The sequence below is a fragment of the Miniopterus natalensis genome, chromosome 5 (genome assembly GCF_054644295.1).
Source record: "Miniopterus natalensis isolate mMinNat1 chromosome 5, mMinNat1.hap1, whole genome shotgun sequence".
NCBI lineage: Eukaryota > Metazoa > Chordata > Mammalia > Chiroptera > Miniopteridae > Miniopterus > Miniopterus natalensis.
This window is the reverse complement of record NC_142085.1, coordinates 45,807,721-45,823,086: the sequence shown is the minus strand read 5'-3', so window position 1 is coordinate 45,823,086 and position 15,366 is coordinate 45,807,721.

Here is a 15,366-nt window from a genome sequence, read left to right as displayed (position 1 = left end):
CTAGGGCCCTCTGTTGCCTCACATGTCAAACGGGCATAATAATAATTATTTTATAGAATTCCTGTAAGTAATAAACAAGAAGAAATAAGAAAAGAGTTTACCTGGAATACAGTAGCAGCTAAGAGAATGTTAATTGCCTTGGTTCCCCTGCTATGCAACCAAACTAATTTACTTTTGCATAGGTTTGTTTTTCAACAACAAAAAATGAAAAACCAGATACCCAGAGAGCCTTCCTATAATTATTCCAAAAATATCCGCGGTACGCAATCAGAATGTTCAATTACACAGAAAGTAGATTTTGTGAATAGCAGCTTCCAGCCTACTCAGGAAATTTCTTTTATTTATGAACCATTCTTTTCTCTTTCTGCCTGTTTTGTTTGTTCATGTTCCTCCGACACTGATAAAGCATCCGCTATGTTTAAGGTATGAGCTGGAAGCTGGAGTTGAAGGGAAGGGAAAAACCACTATACCTGCAAACTCACATGTGCTCCCCTAAAGGTAAGACTGTTCCACTCGCAGTGCTTCCCTTCCCCTGCTTCCCAAAGCCTCTGTTTTGGTGACTTCTCTGCCAAGCGTTCCCTGTTACTCCTTTCATCATTTCCTGCATTGCCGTTGTCCTGGCGGATATTGTGCGAAGCCCAGCACCGGTGCCAAAGGAAGAGGGTCAGTGAAGAAGGACTCATGCCCAAAGCTCCTCGCAGCCGCTCTCTTGAGAATCTCCCAACCGCCTGGCCAGGATAGAACACAATTCCACTAGCAGGTGCAACAGCAGTTCACAGCCCTGTGAGACTGTGACATCTCACTCTTTCATTCAGAGTGCTCCTCTGCTCTCTGCTTCTCTCGGATTTTAGTTTGTCTGCCTCCGGGACACAGATGCTTTCATAGAATTGATGCAAACCCCTGGGAAATTTATTTGTCCTCTGATATCATCCATGCTAATGCTCCCCTCCATCAGCTCAGATAATCAAGAGTTGACTATACATAGAACTGTGGGGGATTTTAAAAGCACTTATTGTCTAATGAGAAAGAGTGGAAAAATACTGAAGGAATTAAAAACAAAAAAAACACAGAAAGAAAGCCACAAATATTCATAAATGAATTTATAATCCCCTAGAAAAACACAATAATTAAAGGGGATATGTTATAGAATAACTGGAATAAATGCCACTAAGACCAGGGCATTGTCCCAGTGCCGCTAGGGGATAGCAACTCAGAATATTATGAAAGTGGTTTGGGGTTCAGGAGACAGGCCCTATGGCATATGGGGGGAAAAATAACTGTCATTCTAATTGATTTCAATCCCTATGAAATTAGTTCCTTATCTAAAAGGATGGTTTTAGACTGTAACTCATCTTGAGTCCATATGAAAATGAAGGTACAAGGCAGGTCCAGTTGTCAATATCAGCCGTAGCTCCACCATCATGTATTATTGGCAGTTCACAACACATGTACATGGACCCACATTATGTTGGTAGTGTGGGTCCCTGGAAATGCCAGATTTGCCCAACGGTTCCTGGTGGTTAAACCTCATCAACATTTCTTACTAGTGGAGTGGAAGAAATCACAGGCTCACCCATATTGTAAAAGAGAAGGGATTTGGTAAGTTCTAAATTCCCATTTAATATCTGTCATTTTTTATATAACAGGATAGGAGTGCATTAGAGTAGTTCATTGCAGATTAAAATAGTGGTATCCATTACAGCAGTGGTTAATATGACCACAGAATTAGTATATTGTCCAGGTTCCAGATAAATTTTTGTGATAAGTGACTTCATAAATACTATTTTCTCCTTCCCCACTTACGGATACAACAAGTTCACATTCACTGAGAAGGTTGTAAAGCACACCTACCTAACACCTTTGAACACTGCCAAAGAAGTGTGCATATATATATATATATATATATATATATATATATATATATATATATATATATATAAAATCTGCTTTCATGAAGTCACTCACCGAGACATAGTGGAGGTACTCTTAATGCCTGAATGTCTGACAAGCAGGTCTGTCACTGCAGCAATGACCTAATTACTGAAATAACAGGGAGGTGATAGAAGCCTCTATACGGTAGTGAACTGTTTACAACAAAATCATCAGGCATTGGTGGTTCAGTGGTGGAATCCTTGCCTATGATTTGCAATAAAATCAAAACACCACCACCAACTGTTAAAATCTGGTGATTAACTAGACAGAAAAAATATTTAGATAAAGCTAGAAGAAAAAAAAAGCAGCTGATCTTAGATGAGAAAGTCGACAGGCAAAAAGGAGGCATGAAATTATTAGGATTCTCTGGATGTATGAAAGTACATATCTGTGAGTTCTATCAGAGTCCTCATATCAGAGCATGGAAAAGAAAATTAATTTCTAGGAGAAATTAATTTCATAGTCATATCTCTTCTAAGATGGTTTAGCCAAATCCTTTCGTAATTCAACCTCATTAGGCAAAAGGTGGCATCAGTGTAAGAGGAGTAGGGGATCCATCTGGATTCTCAGAGGGAGCTCATTGTATTTTTACATACACAGAAAGATGTTCTCCTTATGTAAAGGAAAGAGAATAGAGAATTCATTTTGTGCCCTTGTCCCTGAATAAATCTGAAGTGGTGGGAAGATTCAAAGGCTCTAACCCAGAGAAAAATGTATATATGAAGTAGCATGGTCTACCACATAAATACTGGCCTGAGACTAGGTGGAGATAATTATAGAGGATTTGGCAAATACAGGATGAGGGTGAAAGAGAGAGCAAAGAGATGTGCCTCGTGTACTGGCAAGCTTGCTACAAAAGGAGTGGCAGCCCTTAGCAAACACCACCCCAGGAGACCAGACAGTGTTGTGACGAAAGGAAAGTCTGTGTTGCTCATCCTGATCCTATTGGCGCTGATCCTCCGATAGCGGTCTTGATCATATAGTCATCAACAGGAGGGGTGTGATGGCCACCATAGCTGACTGGCCATCTATGAGAATGTGTCCACTGAAGGAAGGCTGAGAACAGACACTTGAAACTGCTTTGGTGGGAAGGGGGAAATAACTACAATGTTATCGTAGGTGAGGAGTGCAAAATGCATGAGCACATACACTTCGAAAGCCTCAAGAGCTGAGCAGAAGATTGGTTTCCTGGGATTTTTTTAAAACTAAATCTAGATTTCGTTTAGTATTTTAAAGGATACTGGTATGGAGGTGCATGGTAATTAATAGCACTTTTTGTGTTCATATTATTTTAAATGCTTCATCGCTTTTAAAATTAAACTTGGATTTTGACATAACTGTTGAGTCACATGCAGCTGTAAGGATTGATGAAGAGATATCTGTGACACTGTACCCAGTTTCCATCAATGGTAACATCTTGCAAAACTGTAGTAAAGTATCAAAACCAAGATATTAGCATCCATACAGTCAATATACAGAACATTTCCATAACTAAAAGGATCCCTCATCCCTTTATGACCACACCCATCATATTCTCCCCTTCTCCTGTCCTTGGCCCCTACAACCAGTAATTTGTTTCTCCATTTCTACAATTTCATCCTTCCAACAAGAATATTATATAAATAGAATTATACAGTTTATAAATTTTTGAAACTGGCTTTTTTTTCACTCAATATAATTCTCTGGCAATTTATCCAGGTTGTTGCATGTATCAATATTTGTATTTTTTGTTTGTTTGTTTGTTTTATCTAGTACTAGTAGTATGCCATGGTATGGAAGTTCCTCAGTTGGTTTAATCCATATCTAACTAATCACTGAAAAGCATACATATTGCCTGACCCAGCATGGCTCAGCGGTGATCCAGGATCCAGGAGATCGAGGTTTGTTTCCTGGTCAGGGCACATGCCTGAGTTGTGGGCTCCATCCCCAGTCAAGGTTGTGCAGGAGGCAGCCGGTCAGTGACTCTCTTATTGATGTTTTGACCTCTCTCCCTCTCACTTCCTCTCTCCGAAATCAATAAAGACATATATATTTTTAAAAATCCAAATTGTTTCCATGTTTGGCTACCACAAATAATGTTTCTATGAACATCTGTGTATGGATTTTGTGTGATCATACAATTTTTTTTTTCTGGAATAAATACCCAAGAGTGAAAATAAGTAATATGTTATTGCATCTTAACTTTTATAAATCACTGCCAATCTGTTTTCCAGACTGGCATTTCCATCAGCAATAAATGACTGATCTGGTTTTTCTATATCATTATCAGTATTTTTTATTTTAGACATTCTGATAAGTTATATTAATATTTAATTATGGTTTCAATTTGTTTTCCCTAATGATTAGTGATCTTAAACCTCTTCATGTATTATCTTCCATCTGTATATTTTTTTGATGAAATGTCTATTCATGCCTTTTGCCCATTTTCTAATTGGATTGTTTCTTTACTATAGAGCTTTAAGAATTTTTAAAATATTCTAGATACTAGTCATTCTTCTAATATGTAGTTTGCAAATATTTTCTTCCAGTATTTAACTTGTCTTTCCATGTTTTCAACAGGGTATTTCAAAGAGTAAACATTGTAAAATTTGTTGATTTTCATTTTATCAGTTTTCCATATAATGTTTCATGCTTTTGGTATCAGGTTTAAAAATTCCTTACTTAGCCCTAGATTCCAAAGATTTCCAGACTTTTACTTTCAACTTACCTATGTTGATGTATTTGAAGTGTTTTTTAGGTAACATAGAGCTGGATTTTTTTCCCATTCTGCTAGGCTCTGTCTTCTATAATGTGGATTATTTACATTGAAGGTCATTATTATACGTTAAGCTTAAATCTGGCACTTTGTTATTTGTTTTCTATACATTGGCTCTGTTTCTTAATTCTGTTTTCTTTTCTTAATTTGTCATGAGTTATTTTAACACTTCTTTATGATTTCATCTTGATATTTATAGTATCATTGAATTTTAAACTTTTAGTGGTTGCTTTAGGTATTACAATGTACATACATAACATCATAGGTCTACTATAATTGATATTTTACCAAATTCAGTGAAGAACAGAAAACTTTCTTTTAAGTCTCTTTAACCACCTTCTTTGTAAACATAATTGTCTTAAGTATTCCTTCTCCATGCGTTGAACAACACAGTAGTTGGCATTAAAATATTTTGCTTAAACAATCAAATATGATTCAGGAAAAATGAGAAATAAGGTAGCTATTATTTTACTTTTATTTTTACCCATCTCAGTGTTCTTTTCTTTCTGAAGTTCAAAGTCTTCTTTTGTTACAATTTTCTTTCTGTTCAAAGAACCTCCATTACTATTGTTTTCGGGGAAGTTTGCTAGCAAGAAATTCTCTTAGCTTTCTTTCATTTGAAGATGTCTTGATTTCCTATTAATTTCTGAAAGATACGTCACTGGACATAGAATTTGCAGTTGGCATTCTTCTCTTTTGGTGCTTGAAAAATATTGTATCACTTTCTTCTGTCCTCCCAGTTTCAAAAGAGAGATCTGCTATTGTTTGAATTGGTGTTCCCCTAAAGGTAGCACACCATTTCTCTAGGACTGCTTTAAAGATATATATCTTTGTATTAGTTTTCAGAAGTTTAATTAAGATGTGTAGCTGTGAATTTTTGGAGTTTATCTTATTTGGGGTTTACTAAGCTTAAATCTATAGATACATGTTATTAGCCAGATTTGGGAGGTTTTCGGCCTTTATTTCATCAAATTCTTTTTTATTACCATTGCCATTTTCCTCTCCTTCTGGGATTCTAATGATAAAAAATGTAACGTTTCCCACATGTGCCTGAGACACTGCTCATTTTTATTTTAGTCCATTTTTTTGTTTAGAATGTGTAAATTCTGTTGATCTGTCTTAAAGTTCACTGATTCTACTCTCTTTCATCTGCTAGTGAGCCCATTTAGCATGTTTTTAATTTTGGTTTTATTTTCAGTTCTATAATATTTATTTAGGTCTTTATTATAACTTCTGTTTCTTTGCTGAGGATTTCTACTTTTTTTCATTTGTTTTAAGAGAATGCTTATTTGCTTGTAGAAGGATTTTTATGATGATTGCTTTTAAATCCTTTTCAAGATATTCTGACATCTGTGTTATCTTGGCATTGATATCTGCTCATTGCCTTTTCTCATTCCTGTTATGACTTTTTCGGTTCTAGTATAATGAGTGATTTTTTTTTTTATTGCACCTGGACATTTTGGATATTATGATATCCTGTATGCTCTTTCGTCTGTTTTTTTGTTTAGCAGGCATTTCACTTTTGAGGTGCAGTATGAGGGCTGGATAGATGTTTATGTGCAGTTTCTCACTGAATCTCACCCATACCATCCTAGCAAAAGTAAGGCACTGACTCACACTACCTCACCGCCTCTGAGTGGAAGTGGAAGATCAATTACCCCATGGACACCACTGAAAGGTAACATTGATAATATTTTGTGTAATTAGGTCACATAAACTATATCATTTTAATTTTTCAAAAAGAAAGTAACCTGCTGGTCCAGTGTGGCTCAGTGGTTGAGCATTGATCCATGAACCAGTAAGTCACAGTTGAATTCCTTGTCAGGGCACATGCCCAGGTTTCGGGCTCAATCCCTAGCAGAGGGTGTGCAGGCAGCCAATCAATGATTCCCATCGTTGATGTTTCTATCTCTCCATTTCCCTTCCTCTCTCTGAATTTTTTTTTTTTTTTAAAAAGAAAGTAACCTTATCCAAATTTGTTGCCATTCTTGCCAGCTATTGAACTCAAACCAAACTTTGTTGTCTGTACTAGCTCAAGAGCTCTAAACTGACCTAGGCCTGGGTATTGAGTAAGCAGCAATGATCATCATTGTAGTACATCTCTAGGCCTAGAATTTTTTGGTAATAGAAAGGAATGTCTAAAATTTCCATGATTAATTATCAACAACTAAATATCCCTGTGGGTCAGGGATTCTTCTGATTACAAGGCTAACTCTCTTCAATATTATGGAAAATATGTTGGCTTTATCACTTTGGGGCAAGTGCTAATATTTGATCCTGCCATTTAGGGCTTAATATAACCATGAAATATGAGAAACCTTTTCAACTGCAGCACTTACTGGCAAACACAATTAAAGTCACTACTTTATAAGATGCTGATGCTCCTTAACTTATAAAAGTCTCTCAATGTCCTGATGAAATAAATATACTGAGCCTTTTCAGGAAATGTAACTAGGGGTTAATTATGCTAAATTCTTGCCAACATATTTTTTCTCCCTAAGATTTAGACTCCTCTGTTTTGTGTCAAGAAATTTCTGGCAATTCTAATATTTAAAGTGATTGTTTCAGGGCAACTATCTCTCTGAATTCTTCATTCTCTAATCTCTAAATTTTGTTTTAAAGGATTCACCTGATTAAGTCAGGCCCACCTGGATAATCTTTCTTTTGATTAACTTAAAGTCCACTAATTAGAAAATTTAGTTACTTCTTTGCATTTGAAAAGTTCCTTTGCCTTTGATATTTAATGTAAGCTTATCATGAAAATGATATTCCATCATATTCACATGTCCTGCCCAAACACAAGAGGAAGGGATTTGAGAGGGCATTAATTCCAGAGGGAAAAGGCAATGGAAATCTTGAGGATGATAGAATCTTGCCTACTACACCCCTCAAGTACCATCTCTAAAGGTAATTGTACACAAGGAGGGGCAAAAGTAGGTTTACAGTTGAGAGTACACAAAACAATATAATCTTGTATTATTATTTATTAATTATTGTATTATTTTCCAGACAAACAACTGTAAACCTACTTTTGCCCCATCATGTGTAGAGAAAGTCATTTTCAAATAAATAAAATATGTCATTTTTAGAATCAAGCATGAAATAACCAAATGGCTTGAGTCTTACTAAAAAAACTGACACCACTTATTAGATAATAAATGCCTTCAGTGTGTGATAATGCCAAACAGTATTAAAGAAACACTGAAAATGGATTTGCTTTCCTTAAAGGGCATTTTAATTTCTGCTTTGTTCATGAAATTTTTTCTATTTAATGTGAAGTGTAAAATATAGGCTTCCAATTTCTCAACACATACTCAAAGAATTATGAATGAAATTGTTTTTATTTACTGTATCATCATTTTGAGAGACATCCACTATGTATCAGTCTATATTTAATTAATAGCTTATCGAATGTTACATATCTAGGAGCAGAGCCTCAAAATATATTAATCAAAAACAAATAGAACTGAAAGGAGAAACAGGCAAATCTACAAGTATAGTTGGAGGTTTCAACACCTCTCTCTCGGAGTAATTGATACAATAAGTAAATCAATGAGGATATGAAAGACCTAACAAACACTTTCGGTAAACTTGACCTCACTGACAAAATATAGCAGAATAAACATTTTTTCCGAGTACATATGAAACATTCACCAACATAGACTACACACTAGGCCATAAACAAAACCTTCACAAATTAAGAAGGTTAGAAATAACACTAAGTAGACGTTCACAAAGACATTAAACTGGGAATCAAAACAAAAATGGTATCTGGAAAAATCTCCAAATATTTAGAAATTAAATAAATATATATTGAAATAACTCAGAGGTCAAAGAGAAAGTCTCAAAAGCCTGTTGGAAGCTGCAGTCCGAAAAGATAAAGCACCTTTCAACCTGGGTAATTACCTCCCAGAGTTATAAACCCTCTGTGTCCAACACATAACTGAGCCTTACCATTAAAATACAAATCACTTTCCCTTTTTTGATCTATTTTAAAAGAGAATTGTTGACCTGACAGCTGATTAGGAAGTAAAGTGTGGACAAAACAGGAGTGGAGAAGACTGACCTGGAAAGGAGCTTCTCCTCCCCTGAAAGTGAGCTCGGCTTCGAGGAGCGCGTTGGGGACTGAAGGAAGAGGTGGGACAGAACTAGAAACAATTAAACCAGCAGCAGCTCCCATCCCTTCCTCTCTTTGGCTCTTCCTTACTCACTCTCCAAGATGAGTTGTGTAGCCCTAAGTTGGCTACAGAGCAGAGAAAAACTACATACTCACCAGGAAAATCTATTTTTTTCCCCAAAACATTTTCAATACAAATATCTTCAGGATACAAGCATCTCAAACATTAAATTAACAGTCTCTTAGCCTTTGCTGCCACCCAGATCCCCCAGTTGTACAGAAACGAGGATTGGAAAATACTGCCTACTGGACCTCTTGGGCAACCTGAACTTCTGAGAAACAATAGCTACAACAGATGTTTCTTTCATATGATCTGTGCTTGATCTCATAAATAATGTGTCTCTACCAAGGGCTTGGCAAAGGGTCAGGAAATGTGTATAATTTAGGGGAAAATATGGAAACAAAGAAAAATCCCATGATACCCTGGAACAACTGCTACAAATTCTGATGATCAAAATATGGTTTATGTTACAGCAAATAAGCTTTGTTTTAAATGTCTAATTTCCAAAGATACTTAAGCTTTCAGACAAAGGCAGGCAGCCGTTTGCAATAAAACCGCACCATTTCACTTTGCAGGCAACAGGAAAGAAGTCCTAGGACAGTAAGATGCATGTGGGTGTCAAAAATCAGGTTCTCCCGCATGCTGTCCTCCACGGTTTCAAAGTCAGTTTTTGGAAATCTAGTCTGTGGCTTCTCCAGCCTGACTTTTAGAGTTTATTTCAATGTTCCATCTAATTTCCCTCTGTTTATCCCAGGTAATTCTCTTTTGAGATAAGAAACAAGAAGTTACTCATAATGATGCTGCATATTCAGGGAGAGTACCACTGAGTTATTTTCTATCCAAAAAATCTCTCCCTCGCAGAAAAGATACTCCTCCAGCCTTTCAACCTTTATTCAACAATCCTTTCCTCTTTCCTGGGGTCACTGCGAATACTAAAACCTGTGTGTTCACTCTTGCAAATAGGTTAAAAAAATATTTTCTTTTATTTGAAAAGTTGTCTACAACCAACATGGTAATTCAGCTGAAAAAGCCTGAATTATATTTTTCTTCCATTTTAAGTACTGTTAGCTCAAATAATTCCCTTCATCATGAGTCAATTCAATTGCACCTTCATTTGGTGTCACTCAGAAAGCTGCAATCATTAAAACACAGACTCCGGGATCAGGTTTCTGCGGGGGCGGGGGTGTGCCAGTGGTTTGCATCGGGTACAGTGATGCCACACTTCCCTTCGTAAAGGGGTACACATGGAATCAATGTGGCCTGTCATGCAAAGCATTGATACATATCAGCTATAAAATATGAAATACCTGGTCACAATTTGGAAGCATGCCAAGCTCCTGAAATAATATCTTACCCATCTCCGTACTGACCACTCGCAATAACAGAACACGTGCAGTATAAATCGTAAAGTGAAAAAAGTTTATTTAAGACCAACCAGAGAGATGCAAAGTTATTTCAGTTTAGAGTGAAGCAAAATCTACCCCATACTCAGAAGCCGCAATGTGAAATGTAAATGTGCCTTGCGATTCTTTTCAAGAGCCACAGGAATGATTGTTCCCCCATTTCTTTCATAGGACTACTCCCTCAATTTCATCGTTAATTCCAACTCCTCAAAAGAGACTATGCTTCCCTAGGTGTCACTCCAAAGCGCAATCTAGTGCACTTTTAAACTGTGGAAAAGAGTAATTCTTTAGCCATATGGCTTTTAGTAACTGAAATGAGATCCCAGGAGTGAAATTCCTTATATTCAAGATCAGTTTCCTTCTCAAACTTAAGGTATAATAAGAGCTGAACTTCAGCTGATGGAAGTAAATGCAACTGAGAGAAAGTGATTTTTTTAAGTCCTGAGAAATTCCCTATAAAAAAAATTCCATAGACATCCCTAAACTCAAAATAGGAATTACTGGTTTTCAGAGTTCACCCATCTATCTACAGGGTGGGGAAAATTGGTTTACAGTTTTTGATATGGAAAATAATACAATAATTAATAAATAATGATACAAGAATAAACTCTGTGTTTCACATACAACTGTAAACCTACTTTTGCCCCATCCTGTACACCTAACTGAAAAATGTTGCTATGTTAAAAGATGAAAATGCTTGTTAGTTAAATTTGTCATTATATGTCAAATACAAGCACCACCTGTTTTTTATTTTGAATTAAGTTGTGGGGGGAGTGTATTTTAAATGTGGGTAAGTTTAACAGGATGCCTCCATTAGTTAGCTTTGTTTTTTTAGGGTGCTTTTCTATTTAATAATGAATAGATATCCTTACTCATATTTAAATAACTCGTTTTAAGGAAGAAAAAATGTAATTTGTTCACCTTTAATGTTTGATTTAAAAAAACTTTTACATAGTGGATAAAGATTACTACATTTAATAAGTTTTCCCTTAGGTGTCAATTATTTTAAATCCAGATTTCACTTATTTTTATAAGAATGTGGTAGTTATTTGGACCATGAATACCTTTAAAGAGATCAAAGGCCTTAAGAAGACTAATGTATAAAGTAGAAATAAACTTTTCTTTTTTCAGTGGTTCTGAAAAGATCCTTTTCAAATCAAAGGCAGCAGAGCCCACTACTGGCATAGTTGTTGAAACTTGTCTCTAGTCTAATAATTGGATATTGCTTGAAGCTAAACTTTTACTGGATAAAAGCAAACTCTAAGAACATAAATAAAATAAATTTTTGGTTAGCATTTAGTTTCAATAAGGTATTGTGATCTGTTAAAATATCAACATTAGATGGTCCCATCGCATATGGCATTTTGGAGACATACTTTTGGGAAACTGTAATTCTCTGGAAAACTAAGCACCAGTTGTGACATAAGTCAGCCAAGCTGCTGGAACAGAGCAAAGAAGGTAACCCTAAATGAAGGTTTAGGAGCTACATGACCTCTCCTAATTCCATGGAGTATCTTTTACCAATGGAGTGATCAGCATGAATTTAGTCAAACAACATTTACTATTTGTTATTATTCCACAGAGGAAAATGGCAGTGAAATGTGTCTTACCTTTGGCTTTAAATAGAGGGTGCCCTGGTTTCTTATGGCGGCTGTAAAAATTACCACAAAGTTCCTTAAAACCACAGAAATTTATTCTCTCATAGTCTAGAGGCCAGAAGTCTGAAATAAGTATTACTGGGCCAAATTCAAGGTGTCAGCAAGACCATGCTCCCTCTGTAGGCTCTCAGGAGACTCCATTCCTAGCTTGCCTCCTTCAGCTTCTGGTATTGCTCAGCTTTGGCTACATTACTCCAATCTCTATCTCTGTGGTCACAATGCCTTTTCCTCTACTGTCTAAACTTAAATCCCCCATTACCACTAACTTATCAGATACATGTAATTACATTTAGGATCAGCCTATATAGTCCATAATAATTTCACCATCTCAAGATCCTTAACCGCATCTACAAAGACCCTCTTCTCTAATAAGGTAACATTTGCACTTTCCAGGGATTAGGATGTAAATAACTTTGGGGGACTATTTTCAGTCTACCATAGGGAAAGAAAATATATTTCTTAAAAATTCATAATTATGAGCTTATCTTCATCTGTTTTAGGGATCTAAAAAATACCCAAGGCAAAACTTAATTTAGAATTATCATAAAGTGTCATGTTTAGATACTTGCTATAAATAAATGCAAATTCTCTCTGAGGAATGCACCTTTATTCCCAGACCCACAAAAGGAAAAAAAAAAAGAAAGAAAGGAAGGAAGAAAGAAAATAAGCTCTCAAAGAAGAGAAAAAGTCCTCAACACAAGAAAAAAAAGAAAGAAAATTTTATGACTATGAATGGTGACAGATGGTATCTGATTTATGGTGGTGATCATTTTACAAATATCAAACCATTATGTTGTACACCTGAAGCTAATTTCATGTTTTATGTCAATTACACCTCAATAAATAAATAAGTAAATGAAATTTTCTTAAACTAGCATTGATAGGCATGAACACTGAAAATCAGAAATTTACTAATTCTCAAAGAAGCAGACAAAAAGTAGAAAGATGGGAAAGAGTTCACTGAAATCAGAAAAAGAAACTGAAAACAGAAAAGAAAAAAAAGCTAAATTGATGATTAAATTATATGATGGCTAAAGGAAAATAGAGCTGATTGAAAGTACAAGAAGGGCATTCTGGAGGTTAATGAGAAGGCTCAGACGTGTCAGGGAGAATGTGATAGATGTGGGTGATAGGCGAAGAAGATGTAATGAATGTATAATTGGAGTCCAGGGAGGGAAGAAAAAAATCCCATAGGAGTATGAGTAATAATTAAAACTATAATCTAAGGTATATTTTCAGAAATACATGAAAGCCTGCACCTAGTTATTGAAAATGTTGACTCTATAACTAGAAAACTGACCCTGAATGTTCAACTACAAGCATAAATATACAAAATAAGTGGATAATAAACATTGAAATGGAGGGAATTAAAACTAAGAGAATCCTGTGCCCTAATCCATGATAATTAATATGGAAACCTAGAGGATATGGAGCATTTCAAGGGAAACACATTCTATCAAAATTGAACAGAAAACAGATGTCTTTAAAAATCTTTTTGTTATAAATAGAAAAAGTTATAAAATAACTGCATTACAACAACAACAACATATCAGGCCCAGACTATTTCACAAGGAAATTCTGACAAGCTTTCAAATACCAGAAAACACCAATGCTTATTGAAGTTCTCCAAAATATAAGAAAGAATTATGTGTAGCCTTGATAGCTAACCTGGTAAAGATATCATAAAATTTACATAATTACAAGTCAGTTTTGTTAGTGAATATCAATGCATAAATTCTAAATAAAATACTGAAAATCAGAATCCAATAGCACTTTTAAAAAATGCTTCATGGTCAAATGGAATTTACTCCAGGGACGCAAGAATAGTTCAATATTAGAAAATCCATAAATATCATTTACAATATTAAAAGATATGAAGAGAAAATGATATAATTATTTCCATAAATGCTGAATAGGTCTTTAACAAAATTCAACACATAGTCCCAATTTCAAAAACACACTCAATAAAATAGGAAATTATACATACTTCCTTAGCACTATATAACATCTATTTTTTCAGTCCTAAAACTATCGTATTACTTAATGAATAAACTTTATTGGCATTTCCATTAAAGCCTTTTAAAAAAAAAAATCTCCAAATTTTCATTATTTATTAATAGGTTTAATCTTTATTGTTGAAAGTATTACAGATGTCCCCTACTTAACATTGCTTTGAAGGCAGACACCATGCCCATGATTTATCTTTTATTCACTGAATTTGGCAAATCACTGAGTACACAGAGTAGACTTAATATATATTTGTTAAATTAACAATGTGCACAATGAGCCAACGTGGTTCTGGAAGAAATGTTTAAATGGACCTTCAATAGAAGTTAGCAGCTTGGTTTCAAAAGTCATAATACATAACTGGTGGCTTCACCAGGCTCTCTAATCTTGGACACATTATTTCAAAGATTCTGTTTCTCAGATTTCTCCATTGTAGAATACTTTTATAGAAACTGTAGAATATTTATTATAGCTAGGCACTGAGCCAGGTGATACAGAGAATAAGATTAAAATGACCCAGTTCTTGTTCTCAAGAATCTTTCTTGCTAAGGGAAGAGAAAGACAAGTAAACTAAAAATTGGAATAGATTCATGACAGGTGCTTTATTAGGAATAAGCACCCAGAGTTGCAGTTACAAAGAGAATACATATTTAACAACCAAGAGGAGGTTGGAGTACAAACTGAATCTTAATGGACCAGGAGGAGTTAGGCAATCTGACAAGAAAGTAATACAAAAAGAAGATACTGCATATTCAAAGACTCGAAGGTGTTTTAGCGCCAGCATGTCATGTTTATCAAGCGGTGAGTAGTTTTGTGAAGCTGGGAGGTGAGGCGCACACAGAGGAAGGGTGGAGGGTGCACCAGTTCCAAGCCTAGGCGGGTGTTGCCTGCAAACAAACGCAGAGTTAGCAGCTCTCAGGTGCCCCAGCTGAATCCCGATACAGCATTAGCATGAGTATGAAACCTCACCCACTACCTAAGGGGGGTAGCAGGAGACCAGGCTAACTTGGATTTCTAGGAAAACATCCACAATTCTGTTTCTTTCCCCTTGCAGGCAGCCAGCCACTTACCACACTGGGTTGAAGAGGGGAGATTTTCTGAGAATCGCAGGGCACACCAGAGTAGAGGGTAGAACACAGGAGAAAGAAGAAAAGCAAAGCCAATGAGACTTGAAGAATAAAAGGAGAGCCTGGATCAGGAAGTTTCTAAATTATAGGGAGGAGAAACAGTAACTTTTTACCTACTCATAAAAGTTACAGCAGGAGAGTAAATGGAGGGTCTGGGGCAACTGCTTAGAGCTGGAACCTTTGTTGACAATTGGGATGTTTCAACTACGGTGTTTAATGGATGGGATATAAAAGGTCTCATGTAGAATGGATATAAGGCACTGATTTATCTGGATGATTCAAGGAAGAAAGGAGTACAAAGAGAGG